Source organism: Macrotis lagotis, chromosome X (genome assembly GCF_037893015.1).
Source record: "Macrotis lagotis isolate mMagLag1 chromosome X, bilby.v1.9.chrom.fasta, whole genome shotgun sequence".
Taxonomy (NCBI): domain Eukaryota; kingdom Metazoa; phylum Chordata; class Mammalia; order Peramelemorphia; family Peramelidae; genus Macrotis; species Macrotis lagotis.
In genome coordinates, this window is record NC_133666.1 from 153,766,405 (window position 1) to 153,781,045 (window position 14,641).

General features: G+C 35.0%; 2 pseudogenes; both read right to left on the bottom strand.

The window, feature by feature from the left end:
* Nucleotides 1-644: 644 nt before the first annotated feature.
* LOC141498862 (enhancer of rudimentary homolog pseudogene) lies at nucleotides 645-7,141 on the bottom strand (annotated as a pseudogene).
* A 3,922-nt stretch (nucleotides 7,142-11,063) lies between these two features.
* Nucleotides 11,064-11,969, bottom strand: LOC141502778 (adenosylhomocysteinase pseudogene; annotated as a pseudogene).
* Between the last annotated feature and the right edge of the window lie 2,672 nt (nucleotides 11,970-14,641).

A 14,641-nucleotide genomic window follows, 5' to 3' on the forward strand; every position in this document is an offset into this window, starting at 1 on the left:
AGTAGCCAGGACATTCATTCATAGCAAAAATACTTGAACAAAAAACATGAACTGGATGTCATTGTATAAAGACTCCGTCACTAGGAATCAAGAGATTCAGAGTAGTAGGTGTAAACCTATAAGCTGTAAAGTAGTTGAGACTTACTATATCAGAAAAATAAGATAAAAGCTTCTTGTATGATATAACAAGATGTATACAGCTCAGTCAATGTGCCATTTTTATTCACTACTGTAGCTAGTAAAAAGTATTATGTTTAAAATAAGTACTCAAAGAAAGCTTAACTAAAGAGCATTTATTGTATTCTCTATTAAGCATTTGAGTTTTGAGGACAAAATTAAATTTTGGAAAACCCTCACACAGAAGGTTAAACTATGAAGCAGATATGAACAGCTGGAAGAACTGTAACCAAGTGCTAACTGACTGAAGAGAGATTTTCAGCTTTTTAGTAAAAAAAAGAAAAAGAAATTAAGGAGGGACAAGGGCTTCAGATTGAATAAGGCAAAAATCTCCTAATACATTCGACCTTGGCTATATTGTAACAAAATGGAAACAGGACTTCTATAATCCAAAGCTCCCCCCTACAGCATGCTGTACACACCTGTTTTCCAAGCCCTCCCCCCATCCCCCAAGGCTACCATTGGAATTATTTGCCGGCTTGTTGGGCCTGCCGACAGAGAAACACATAAATCTTCTCTTTAATCTAATCTTTGTTGTAGGCTGGTATGTCTGAGTGTCTGCTCGATACACAAGGCAGCTAAGATCTGCCAGATCATCAATGAACTCAAACAACTGACTGATGTCATATGTGATGGAGGGACTGTTGGGATTCATTCTCTTCAGATGCTCTTCATACATTTTACAAACTCCTTCCATGCATTCATTCACTGATTCGTAATCAGCATAAGTTCGGCCTTCTGGCTTCTTGGTAGGCTGTACCAACAAAATGGTGTGTGAGACATCACGCTGCGCTCCGCCACTGCTGCTGCTACAGCCACTGCACACGAGCTGAGCAGCAACCTCTTCCTCTCCTTTCTCTTTCTCCCAGTCCTTTCCTTTATCACCCATTGACTCCATCTTTTTACTATATTATACCATTATATTTAGCTCCTTCCTGTGCCATGTCTATATATGCTCCTTCTAACTGCTCTTATAAATGAGAAAGTTCATATGAGTTATCAGTATCTTCTTCCCATGCAGGAATGCAAACAGTTACTCATAATTAATCCTTCTCGCTCACCTCTTCTATGGTTCATCTGAGTCCTGTATTTGGAGATCAAACTTTCTGTTCAGCTCTGGTTGTTTCAATAGTAAAGTTTGAAAGTCTCCTGTTTCATTGAAAGTACATCATTTCCCCTGAAAGAGGATGTTCAGTTTTGCTGGGTAGTTGATTCTTGGTTGTAATCCAAGTTCTTTTGCCTTATGGAATTCCATATTCAAAGCAGTATGAGCCCTTAATGTAGATGTAATGAGATGCTAATGCAGATGCTGCCATATCCTGTGTAATCCTGATTATAGAGTCCCAGTAGTTGAATTGCTTATTTCTGGCAGCTTTTAGTATTTTCTCTTTGATTTGGGAGTTTTGAAATTTGGCTATAATATTTCTGGAAGTTTTTCTTTTGGGATCTCTTTCAGGAGATGATCGGTGAATTCCCTCAATTTCTATTTTACCCTCTGCTTCTAGGATATCTCCCATGATCTTCCCTCTATTCTATCACTTATTCCCCCTTTCCTCCCCCCATTGCCCCTTATCCCATCCCTTTCTTCTCATTTTTCTCTAGGTTAAGATTGTTTTCTATACCCTAATAAGTGTATATGTTGTTTCCTCTCAGTCATTTCTGATGAGAATGAAGGCTCATTTATTTCCCTTCACTTTCCCTTGTTCCACAATGTTGTTGTTAATGTGTACATTTCTCCCTTGGTTCTGCTCCTTTTTTGCTCAGCATCAGGTCCTGTAATTTGTTTCATGCTTCTCTAGAGTCCAACTATTCATGGTGTCAGTATCTATCTATCTATCTATCTATCTATCTATCTATCTATCTATCCGTCTATCTAGCTATTTATTTATTTTCATCCATTTATACATGTATATTCGCACCACCCTCCCCTAAGTTGGGAAAAGTCAGGTTAGCATTTTGTATACATATTTTGTTAAACATATTTACAAATTAGTAAATTTTGGCATGAGGAATTAGGATTAAGGGAAAGAGATACATAAGAGATAATTTTTATAAAGTGTTCATCAGATTTGGTAGGGTTTTTTCTTTTAATTAATTTTTATTAAAGATATTATTTGAGTTTTACAATTTCCCCCCTATCTTGGTAGGGGCTTTTTTCCCCTGTGTGTTTTGTTTTTCTTCCTCTGGTTGGGTTTAATATAGTCCATAATCTGTCAAATATGTTGTCCTAGCTCTCTGGACTGCTGAGGGGTTGCTTCCATCAAGGTTGTTGTTTTCATAATGCTGATGCATAAATTGTTCTCTTGCATCAGATCCCATAAGTCATTCCATACTTCTTTAGAGTCTGAAAATTTATTGTTTCTTATAGAACAATAATATTACATAGTATTCATGTACCATAACTTGTTTAGCCATTCCCCAATTGCTGGGCATCCTCTCAATTTTTAATTCTTTGCCACTATAAAAAAGGACTGCTCTGAATATTTTGGAACATGTAGGACTTTTTCCATTTTTTTATAATTTCTTCTGGACATAATCCTAGAATTGGAATTGCTGGGTCAAAGGATATGAACAGTTTTATTGCTCTTCTGGCAAGTTCAATATTGCTCTCCAGAAAGGTTGGATCTGTTCTCAACTCCACCAGGAATGCATCAATGTCTCAATCCTCCCACAACCTCTCCATCATCGATCATTTTCCATTTTTGTCACCTGGGCTAATCTAATAGGTGTGAGATGATACCTCATTGCTTTAATTTTAATTTCTCTAATCAATAATGATTTGGAGCATTTTTTCATATGCTTAAATATAGCTTTAATTTCTTTATTTTAAAACTGTCTGTTCATATCCCTTTACCATTTATCAATTGGGGAATGACTTGTGACTTTATAAATTTGATGCAATTCTCTATATATTTTATAAATGAGAACTTTATCAGAACTCCTGGTTGTGAAGATTGTTTCCCAACTTTCTACATTTCTTCTAATTTTGGCAGCATTGATTTTATTAGAGAAAACCTTTTTAATTTAATTTAATATAGTCAAAATCATGGCATTTTTGTCAAATAGTGAGTTTTTATCCCAGAGGCTGATGTCTTTGGGTTTGTCAAATAGTAGATTGCTGTAATCATTAACTGCATTTTCTTTTGAACCTATCCTAATCCACTGATCCATTACTCTATTTTTGAACCAGCACCAGGCAGTTTTGATGACTGTTACTCTATAGTATAGTTTTAGATCTGGTAGATCTAGGCCACCTTCCTTTACATTTTTTTTCCTTGGTTCCCTTGCTATTCTTGCCCTTTTTTTACTCCAGATTGCTCGGGGACCTATCCCGAGCCTTCGCCTGGATACATACCTTTCCCCGGTCTTCGGACGTCACGGACCCGTAGGTCTTCGGACGCACGGACCCTCCTTTGGGGAAGGAGGGCAATAACTGGACAGAACACCCGGTTGCAGTCTAACAAGCAGGTCTTTATTGCTTACATAGCAGCGAAAAAAGCCTCTCCTCTTCCCCAGTCCCCTCCCTTATCTAGTCTTCTGCTCCTCCCCCGAGCTCCTCCCTTGTTCCTCCCTCATGGGCGGAGCCACTCCTGTTACTGGGGCGTTCCCGGCACCCATGTGGGCGGGTTCACACCCCCAGGCGTCTCCTAACCCATAGGTGGCCAAGGTCCAGAGCTGGGTCCAGAGCACCAGATGAATTTTGAAACTATTTTTTCTAGCTCAGTAAAGTATTTATTTGGTAGTTTGATTGGCATGGCACTGAATCAGTAATTTAATTTGGGTAGAATTATCATTTTTATTGTATTAGCTTGACATAACCATGAGCATTTGGCATTTTTCCAATTATTTAGAAGTGACTTTATTTGGGTGAGGAGAGCTTTATAATTGTGTTCATACAATTTCTGGGTTTGTCTTGGGAGGTAGATTCCCAAGTATTTAATTTTATGTACAGTTATTTTAAATGGAATTTCTCTATCTCTTGTTCCTGGACTTTGTTGTTCATGTATAGAAATGCTGATGAATTATGTGTATTTATTTCCTGCTACTTTGCTGAATTTGTTAAATGTTTCAAGGAGTTTTTTAGATATTTTCTCGGGTTCTCTAGCTATACCATCATTACATCTGCAAAGAGTAAAGTGATGCTTCCTCATTGCCTATTCTGATTCCTTCAATTTCTTTTTCTTCTCTTATTGCTACTGCTAGCATTTCTAATACTATATTGAATAGTAATGGTGATAGTGAACATCCTTGTTTCACCCCTGAATTTATTGGAAGTGCTCTGAGTTTATTCCCATTAAATATAATATTTGTTGATGGTTTTGAATAGGTACTATTTATTATTTTAAGGAAAACTCCATTTATTTCTATATTTTCTAGTGTTTTTAATAGGAATGATGTTGTATTTTATCAAAGGCTTTTTCAGCTTCTAATGAGTAAATCATATGGTTTCTGTTGGTTTTACTGTTGATATGTTTAATTATGTTGAGTGTTTTCCTAATGTTGAACCATCCCTGCTTGCTTGGTATAAATCTGACATGATCACGGTGTATTAACCTAGTAATAACTTGCTGTAGTCTCATTGCTAAAGTTTTATTTAAGATTAGGGAAATTTGTAATTTTTTTTCTGTTTTGGTTCTTCCTGGTTTAGGTATCAGTACCATGTTGGCATCATAAAAGGAGTTTGGTAGAAGTCCTTCCTCTCCTATTTTTAAAAATAGTTTTTGTAGAATAGGAATTAATTGTTTCTTAAATGTTTGGTAGAATTCACTTGTAAAACCATCTGGACCTGGAGACCTTTTTGTTAAGGAATTTATTGATGATTTCTTCCATTTCTTTTTCTGAAATGAGGTTATTTAACTAAATTATTTCCTCTTCTGTTAATCTGGGAAGTTTTTGTTTTTGTAAATATTCATCCATTTCACTCAAGTTGTCCAATTTATTGGCATACAATTTGGTGAAATAGCTCTGAATTATCTCTTTAATTTCCTCCTTATTGGAGATTAGTTCACCCTTTTAATTTTTGATACTGCTATCTTCTCTCCCTTTAAAATCAGGTTAACCAGAGGTTTGTCTATTTTATTGGCTTTTTCATAAAACCAACTCTTAGATTTATCATGAGATCGATGGTTTTTCCACTTTCTATTTTTATTAATCTCTCCCTTTATTTTCAGAATTTCTAGTTTGTATTTAATTGGGGATGTTTAATTCATTCTTTTTTCTAGTTTTTTTTAGTTGCATACTCAATTCATTGATTTCCTCTTTCTCTATTTTATTCATATAGATAGTTAGAGATATAAAGATTCCCCTCAAAACTGCCTTGGCTGCATTCCATAAATTTTGGTATGATGTCTCTCTTTATTATCATTTTATTGGATATAATTATTGATTATTTCTATTATTTGCTGTTTGATTCACCTATTATTTAAGATAAATTTCTTTAATTTTCAAATAGTTCTTGGTTTATCTTTCCCTGACCCTTTATTACATGTAATTTTTAATTGTATCATGATCTTAGAAGTGTGTATTTATTATTTCTGTCTTTCTGTATTTGATTTTAAGTTTTTTTGTGCTCTAATACATATTTAATTTTGGTGAAGGTGCCATGTACTGCCAAAAAAAGGTATATTCTTTTCTGTCCTCATTAAGTTTTCTCCAGAGGCCTATCACATCTAAGTTTTCTAAGATTACATTCACCTTCTTAACTTCTTTCTATTTTTTTGTTTCTTTTTTGTTAGATTTATTTAGTTCTAAGAGAGGGAGGTTGAGGTATCCCATTATTAAAGCTTTGCTGTCTGTTTCTCCTTGCGATTCGCTCAACATTTCCTCTAGTATTCTGGAAGCTATCCCACTATGTGCATTTGTATATATATATATATATATAATATATATATATATTTAGTAATTATATAACTTCATTTCCAATGGTGCCTTTTAAGAAGATGTAGTTTCATTCCTTATCCTTTTTAATGAGATTGACTTTTGCTTTTACTTTGAGATTAGAATCGCTTACCCTAGATTTTTTTACTTCAGCCTCAGCTGAGGCATAATATATTTTTGCTCCAACCTTTTATCTTTACCCTGTGTGCATCTTTCTGCTTCAAATGTGTTTCTTGTAAACAATATGCTGTAAAATTCTGATTTTTAATCCAGCCTGCTATTCTTTTTTATGGGACAGTTCATCCCATTCATTTATAAAGATTACTAATATTGTATTTCCCTCCATGCTATCTTTCTCCATTTATATTTATCACTTTCCTTTTCTCTTATTCCTCTTCACCAAAATTTTACTACCTTTCCCCTTTGATTTATCTTTTTTAAAAAATTAAAAAAAAATTTTATTTAATGCAATGGGGTTAATCAACTTGCCCAAGGTCATATACCTAGGCAATTATTAAGTGTCTGAGGCCAGATATGAACTCAGGTACTCCTGACTCCAGGGCTGGTGCACTATCCACTCACTGCACCACCTAGCTGTCCCCTTGATTTATCTTTTAAAAAATTTAAATTTCAGTTTATTTTTATTTATACCTTCCCTTCCCTTTTATCAGTCCTTTCTTCCCTTATCTTTCCCTTTCTCAGTCCACCCCCCCACCCTGTAGATTAAGTTAGATTTTTAAACCTAAGTGGGAATGTATTTTATTCCCTCATTGGGCTAAATCTCTTGAATAGAATTTACCCAGCATTCACATTCTCCCTTCTTTCCCTCTAAAATTATAAATCTTTGAACCTCTTGCCTTGGTTCTCTAATATTATTAGTCAGGTATCATCAATCACAGTTCTTGATTGCTTGATAAGCTCCTATCGTTATCAAGATATTACCACAGATTGTTTACTTGTCTAATAAGCAGCATTGACTCGAATTGCATCAAATAATTATAATCAATTTTTACCTTACCCCCCTTTTCCAAGTATCTTTCAAGTTCATACAATCCTCTTTGCAAGCCAAAATATCCTCCAAAGCCATATCAGTTTTTGAACTATTTGTGCCCTCCCCTTTCCCACTTTACCTCTTCACATCACATCTGATACTTAACACCTTGTTAAATGAACCAAGGTCTTTTGCCTCTCCCACTTTTACCCCCCATCCCCACCCCAGAGTACTTAACCCCCTGCTAATTGAAGCCTCCTGATCTAATTAACTGAAAGTATCTGGAAGATCTCTAAGTACTGGGAGGTTCTGGAGGTCCCACTGAGAACTTTACAAATGATTGTAGGTAATAGAGACTGTAGTCTCAGGTCCTGGCAGCTTATGATGCCCTCATTAGACAAGGTGCTTGGCCTCTTGTGATTAAAGCCAGTCAGAGCGTAATGAGATACTTAAGTTAAAGTTGACACTCTTGCTTTTATTCCCAGAGCTTTTTATCTCAAACATAGTGATATGATCTTGGAGCTCTTCCATTGAGAGACAAAACTGAATTAAATCTATATCCTTAGGTTCATTTCTTCAATTATATTCTACCCTCTAATTATCCTCAGAGAAGTAAAAGTTTTAATGAGTTAAAATTGTTATATCTTCCTTTTTAGGGACCAACATTTGTTTAAAAGTTTTGTTTTTTCAGTCTTCTTTGTCCTTTACCTTTTTTAAATGTAATTGTTCAGTTGTGTTATTTGGCAATTGAATTCTCTTTTCAGTTCTGGTCCTGGTGTTTGAAATTCTGGAAGTCCTGCATTTCATCAAACATCCATCTTTTTCCCCTGGCAATATATGCTGAATTTTGCAGGGTAGTACATTCTGGGTTGTAATCCCAGGTCCTTAGCTCTCCGAAATATGTTATTGCAGTTCTTCTGATCCTTCAATATTGAAGCTGATAGGTCCTGTGTGAGTTTGGTTGTGTTCTGTTTGTATTTGAATTTTTTTTTTTTTGCTGTTTGTGATATTCTCTCTTTTATTTGAGGGTTCTGTAATTTGACTATTGGAGTATTTATTTGGGGGTTTTTCTGGAGGGGTTCTGTGGATTCTTTCAATTGTTATATTGTTATTTTTTTCTAGTAGATTGGGGCAGTTTTCCCTTATAATTTCCTGCATGATGTTTTCTAGGTTCTTCTGTTGGTTCAGGCTTTCTGGTAGTTCAATGATTCATAGATTGTCTTTCCTGGATCTGTTTTCCAGGTCATTGGATTTCCCTAGAAGGTACTATATATTTTCTTCAATTTTTTTCAGCCTTTTTATTTTGTTTGCAGGAATCTTGTAGTCTTGTAGATTCATTGGTTTCTAACTGTTCAGTTCTAGTTTTTAGGATTTTATTTTCTTTAATTACCTTTTGTGTTTCCTTTTTAAAGGTAGTGAATTCTCTGGCCAACTTTTCACAATTTTCTTGCATGACTTTCTTTTCTTTTTTCCATTTTTCCTCTTCCTCTCTTTGGTTTTAAAATTATTTTTTAAACTCTTTGATGAGCTTTTATATTTGAGTCCAATTTATAGACTGTTTTGATACTTCTCCAGTGAGTGATGTTTCTTCAGACATGGCTTTGCTGTCATCTTTATTTGTGAAGTATTTTTCTATAGTGAGCACTCTTTTAACTTTTTTGCTCATCTTTGTTTTTTGTTGTTAAGGCTGCTCCTGGTGTATATGGAGAAAAGATCCAAGCTTTTATTTTGCTGGAGCTAGAGTCTGATCCCTAACTTGTTGTTGGCCAAGATGTTGCCTATGAAGAAATTTATTTTTCCCCCTCCTTTATGTCCAGGTTCTGACTTAATAGAGAATTATTCCTGACCCAGTCCTGTCTTTTACCCTGGTGTTTTCAGGGTTCAGACTTTGTTTGGGGTTGGGATACTCCCTGCTATTCAGCTGTTGGGACTTCTGTTATTATTAAGTTGGCAGTACCTGGATTGCACCGTGGCTAAAAGCCTTCTGCTGGGTTTCCCCTTCTGCCTTCTCCTGGACTTTTCTTCCTCTTTTGCCCCAAAGAGACAGACCTTCACTGAAAATCCTCCATGATGTTTGCAATTGAAAACTTCTTTGAATCTTCTCTTTTTCTTGGTGGGATCTGTAGTACGAGTGTCAGAATAGAGGCTTCATTTATCTTTGGTAGGGAAAAGCTCCGGGAGCATGTTAACTTTGCTTTACTATATTGATTCCGCCCCAAAAGTCCTATTCATGGCTTCTTAGAGAACATTCATATATCATAGCTTGTTCAGTCATTCTCCAGTTGGTGGGAATTCCCTCAATTTGCATTTCTTTGCCTCTTAAAAAAAGAGCTGCTATGAATATTTAGGAACATGTTATATTTTTTCCATTTTTTTATGATTTCTTCTGGATATAGGCTTAGTATTGGTATGGTTGGGTCATAGGGTATGATCAGTTTTATTGCTTTTTTGGACATTTTTCCATTTTACCCATCAGAAATATTAGCTCTGTTCACAACTCAACCAACAATGCATTAATGTCCTAATCTTCCCACAACCTCTCCAACAATGATCATTTTCCCTTTCTGTTATCTTGGTCAGACTGATAGATAGGAGGTGGAACCTCAGTTTTTTTAATTTGCATTTCTCTAATCAGTAAAGATTTGGATCCTTTTTTCATATGATTATATACAGTTTTAATTTCTTCATTTGAAAACTGTTCATATCCTTTGACCATTTATCAATTGAGGAATGACTTGTAACTATATAATTTTTTTAGGTTTTTGCAATGCAAATGGGGTTAAGTGGCTTGCCCAAGGCCACACAGCTAGGTAATTATTAAATGTCAGAGGCTGGATTTGAACCCAGGTATTCCTGACTCCAAGGCCAGTGCTTTATCCACTGTGCCACCTAGCTACCCTGTAACTATATAAATTTGATTCAGTTCTCTATATATTTTAGAAATGAGACCTTTATCAAAACCTTTAGCTGTGAAAATTGTTTTCCAGATTTCTGTTTTCCTTCCCATTTTGGCAGCATTGGTTTTATTCGGGCAAATTTTTAAATTTTTAAAAAAAATTTAATATAGTCAAAATAAAATTTTATAAAATTTTAAAATTTAATATAGTCAACATCATCCATTTTGCAATTTATAATGTACTCTATTTCTGGCTTGGTCATTAATCTCTCCCCTTTCCATAGATCTGACAGAGTATTTCCTTATCTGTTAATTGGTGTATAGTATCACTCTTTATGTCTAAATCCTGAACCCATTTTTGACCTTATTTTGGTACATAGTATGAGATTTGAATCTATGCCTAGTTTTTGCCATAATATTTTCCACTTTTCCAATAATTTTTTCAATTAGTGAGTTCTTTTCCTAGAAGCAAATGTTTTTTGGTTTATCAAACAATAGATTACTGTAGTCATTTCTTTTGAACCTATCCTAATCCCACTGATCCACTACTCTATTTATTTTTATTTATTTATTTAAGGCAATGGGGTTAAGAGTGACTTGCCCAAAGTCACACTGCTAGGCAATTATTAAGTGTCTGAGGCTGGATTTGAACTCAGGTTCTCCTGACTCCAGGGACAGTGCTCTATCCACTGTGCCACCTAGCTACCCCCTATTATTCTATTTTTTAATCAGTATGAGGTAGTTTTGATGACTGCCACTTTATAGAATACTTTTAGATCTGGTAGAGTTAGGCCACCTTCTTTTACATTTTTTTTAATCACTTCCTTTGCTATTCTTGACCTTTTGTTGCTCCAGATGAATTTTGTTATTATTTTTTCTAGCTTGGTAAAATAGTTTTTGGTAGTTTGATTGGTATGGCGCTGAATAAGTAATTTAATTAGGGCAGAATTGTTTTTATTATATCAGCTTGACCTAACCATGAGCAATTGACATTTTGCAATTGTTTAGATTTGACTGTTTTTTTCTTCCAAACTTAGTTACTATTTATTTACTATGTGCGGGAGAGGCTGGAGAGGCAAGAAAATGTTTTTGGTCACCTGAAGTCTTTGAGAGAGTCAGGGCTCAGTACTGGTAGTGGTCAGATTTGAAGGGACCCTCTCTGGGCAGATCCAGACTGTTTCTCTGTCAGTTTTGTTAGCTTCACATTTAGTTTAACAAGGTGGGCCTCTGTCATGATTTTATCCAGCTTCTTGGGGAGGGGGTACACTCCCACAGGGTACTTGTCTGGGTGGGTCCACAGCTTAACCTGGATCAGCACCTGGCTGCTGAAGGAATTACCCATGACAAATCTGGGATGACCTAGAGCACAGCCCAGCTTGACTAGATGGCCCTCTGCCACCATGATGATCTGCTGTCCATTCTTGAATTTGTAATGGTCCACCCAAGGTTTCAAGATCACCTTATCCACAGCAATTTATTTAGTCACTTTACTTCTATTTCCACATCAAAGTGGCCAGTATATTATAGCACCATCCTTCATTTGATCAAAATGCCTGCCCAAGATGATGTCTTTGCATCCTGTAGTGTGACGGGTGTTTCCCTCTTTGCAGACCTCATCCATGGTGATCCCCTCAAAGCCCTCCATAGAGGCTTGTAGTAATGCATTGATGGGGTCTATCTCTGTGAAGATGACTTGGGCACCAAAGTCCCAAAGGGCCTGATCATACCCTTTGTCCACATCACCACAGCCTGTCTCCACAGCCATTTTACCAGCAGTCATCCCATCTGTGGCTCATTTGATTCCATCAGCGAAGGACTCACAGCAGCCATATATGTTGTCAGACTTGCTCTTGGTAACAGAAGCATTCACATTGATGACTGGCACTTTCAGAACTCCATTGACCTTCATCCTGTATAGACTGTGGACGCCTGTGGTAGTTTCCTCAGAGATGCCTCTAATACCCTTTAGAAGATGAGGGTATTTGGTGTGCATGAAATTGGTGATGCCCCACCATCATCCAGGATCATGTTGAGAGGCAGCCAGCAATCCAGGCACCCTTGAGGGACTTGGTGGCTGAATATATCTCTTGAAGTTTTATCAGACCAGGCATCTCATTCTCTACTATGTCCAGGGCCTTTTGTCCCCAGACAGCCAGACTGATGTCAACAACTTTGTAGGGAAGTTTGTCAGCCATGTTATGGCCCCCTCTGCAATTACTTAATGTAATTACTTTATGTAATTACTTAACAAAGACTACCACATAAAGACTTTATTTGTGTGAGAATTGCTTTGCAGTTGTGTTAATACAGTTTTTGGGTTTGCCTTGGGAAGTAGCTTCTCAAGTATTTAATGTCTGCAGTTACTTTAAATGGAGCTTTTCTATCTCTTGCTCTTGGGCTTTGTTGTTCATATATAGAAATGCTGATGATTTATGTGAGTTTATTTTATATCCTACTACTTTGCTGAATTTGTAATTGTTTCAAGTAGCTTTTTAGATGATGTTCTCAGGTCCTCTAAGTATACTATCATATCATCTGTAAAGAGTGAAAACTTTGCTTCCCCATTGCCAGTTCTGAGTCCTTCAATTTCTTTTTTCTTCTCATTGCTGAAGCCAGCATTTCTAATACCATATTGAATAGTAATGGTGATAATGGGCAACCTTATTTCTTACTTGATTTAATGGAAATGCTACTAGTTTGTCCTCTTTACATATAATATTTGTTGATGGTTTTAGATAGATACTAATTATTTTAAGGAAAACTCCATTTATTCCTATTCTCTCTCTAGTGTTTTTTTTAATAAGAATGGATGTTTATTTTGTCAAAGTTTTTTCAGCATCTATTGAGGTAATCATATGATTTCTGCTGGTTTTGTTATTGATATGCTTAATTATATTGAGTGTTTTCCTAATATTCAACTATCCTTGCCTACCTTGGATAAATCCTACCTGTATTATCCTAGTAATAACTTGCTGTAATCTCTGCTAAAATTTTTTTTAAAGATTTTTACATCAAAGTTCATTAGGGACATTGGGCTATAATTTTGTTTCTTCCTAGTTAAGGTAGCAGCACCATATTGGTGTCAAAAAAGGAATTTAGCAGTACTCTTATTTTTTAAAAATTAGCTTATGTAGAATTGGAATAAATTTTTCCTTAAATGTTCAGTAGAATTAACTTGTAAATCCATCTGAATCTTGAAACTTTTTCTTGGGGAGATTATTGATAGTTTTTTCAATTCCTTTTTTCTGATATGGGGTTATTTAAGTATTTTATTTCCTCTTCTGTTAACTGTTGCTGTTTGTATTTGTGTAATTTTCATTTATTTCACTCAGGTTGTCAATTTTATTGGTATATAGTTTAGCAAAATATCTCTTAATTATCTCTTTGATTTTCTCCTCATTGGTAATTAGTTCACCTTTTTCATTTTTGATACTGGTAATTTGGTTTTCTTCTTTCTTTTATTTTAACCATATTAATCAAACTATTTCATTTTTATATATATATATATATAGCTAACTCTTAGTTTTATTTATTAGATCAATGGTTTTCTTGCTTTCTGTTTTTCTAATGTCTCCTTTGATTTTCAGAATTTCCAATTTGGTATTTAATTGGGGATCTTTAATTTGTTATTTTTCTAACTTTTTTGGTTGCATATCCAATTAACTGATCTCCTCTTTTTCTATTTTATTCACATAAGCATTTAGAGATATAAAATTTCTCCTAAAAACTGCCTTGGCTGCATCCTATAAATTTTGGTATGATGTCTCATTGTTATCATTTTCTTGGATGAAATGATTGATTATTGTTATGATTTGTTACTTGGCCCATTCATTCTTTAAAAGTTGTTTTTTGTTTCCAATTAATTTTTGATTAATCTTTCTAAATTATAAGTAATTTTTATTGCCTCATGAACTGAAAAGTATGCATCTATTATTTTTCCCTTTCTGCATTTGAGTGTAAAGATTTTATGCCCTAATGAATCTCAATTTTCATATATGTGCCATATACTGCAGAGAAAAAGGTATTGCTTTTCAATCCCCATTACGTTTTCTCCAGAGGTCTGTCATATCTAAGTTTTCTAAGATTTTATTCACCTTATTAACTCCTTGTTGTTTATTTTGTGGTTAGATTTATCTAGTTCTGAGAGATGGAGGTTGAGGTCTCCAATTATTAAAGTTTTGCAGTCTATGTTTTCTTGTAATTCACTCAACTTTTCCTCTAAGAATTTAGCTGCTATACCACTAGGTGCATATTTGTTTAATAACGATATAACTTCATTGCCTATGATGCCTTTTAAGAAGATGTATCCCTATCCCTTTTATTGAATTCTATTTTTGCTTTTGTTTTGTCTGAGATCAGGATCTTTCCTTTTCTCTTATTCCTCTTCACCAAAGTTTTACTCTCTTTCTACTTTAACTTTTCTTTTTACTTTGGCTGAAGCATAATACATTTACCTTTGCACTTTTTGTATGTCTCTGCTTCAAATGTGTTATATCTATCAACATCTTGTAGGATTCTAGTTTTTAATCCATTCTGCTATGCATCCCATTCACATTTACAGTTAAGATTATTAATTCTATATTTCCTCCATGCTATCTTTCCCCATTTATAATTTCCTTTCCTTTTCTCTTATTCCTTCTCACCAAAGTTTTACTCCCCTTTCCTTTAACTTTTCTTTTTGATTTTAACTTTCAGTTTAT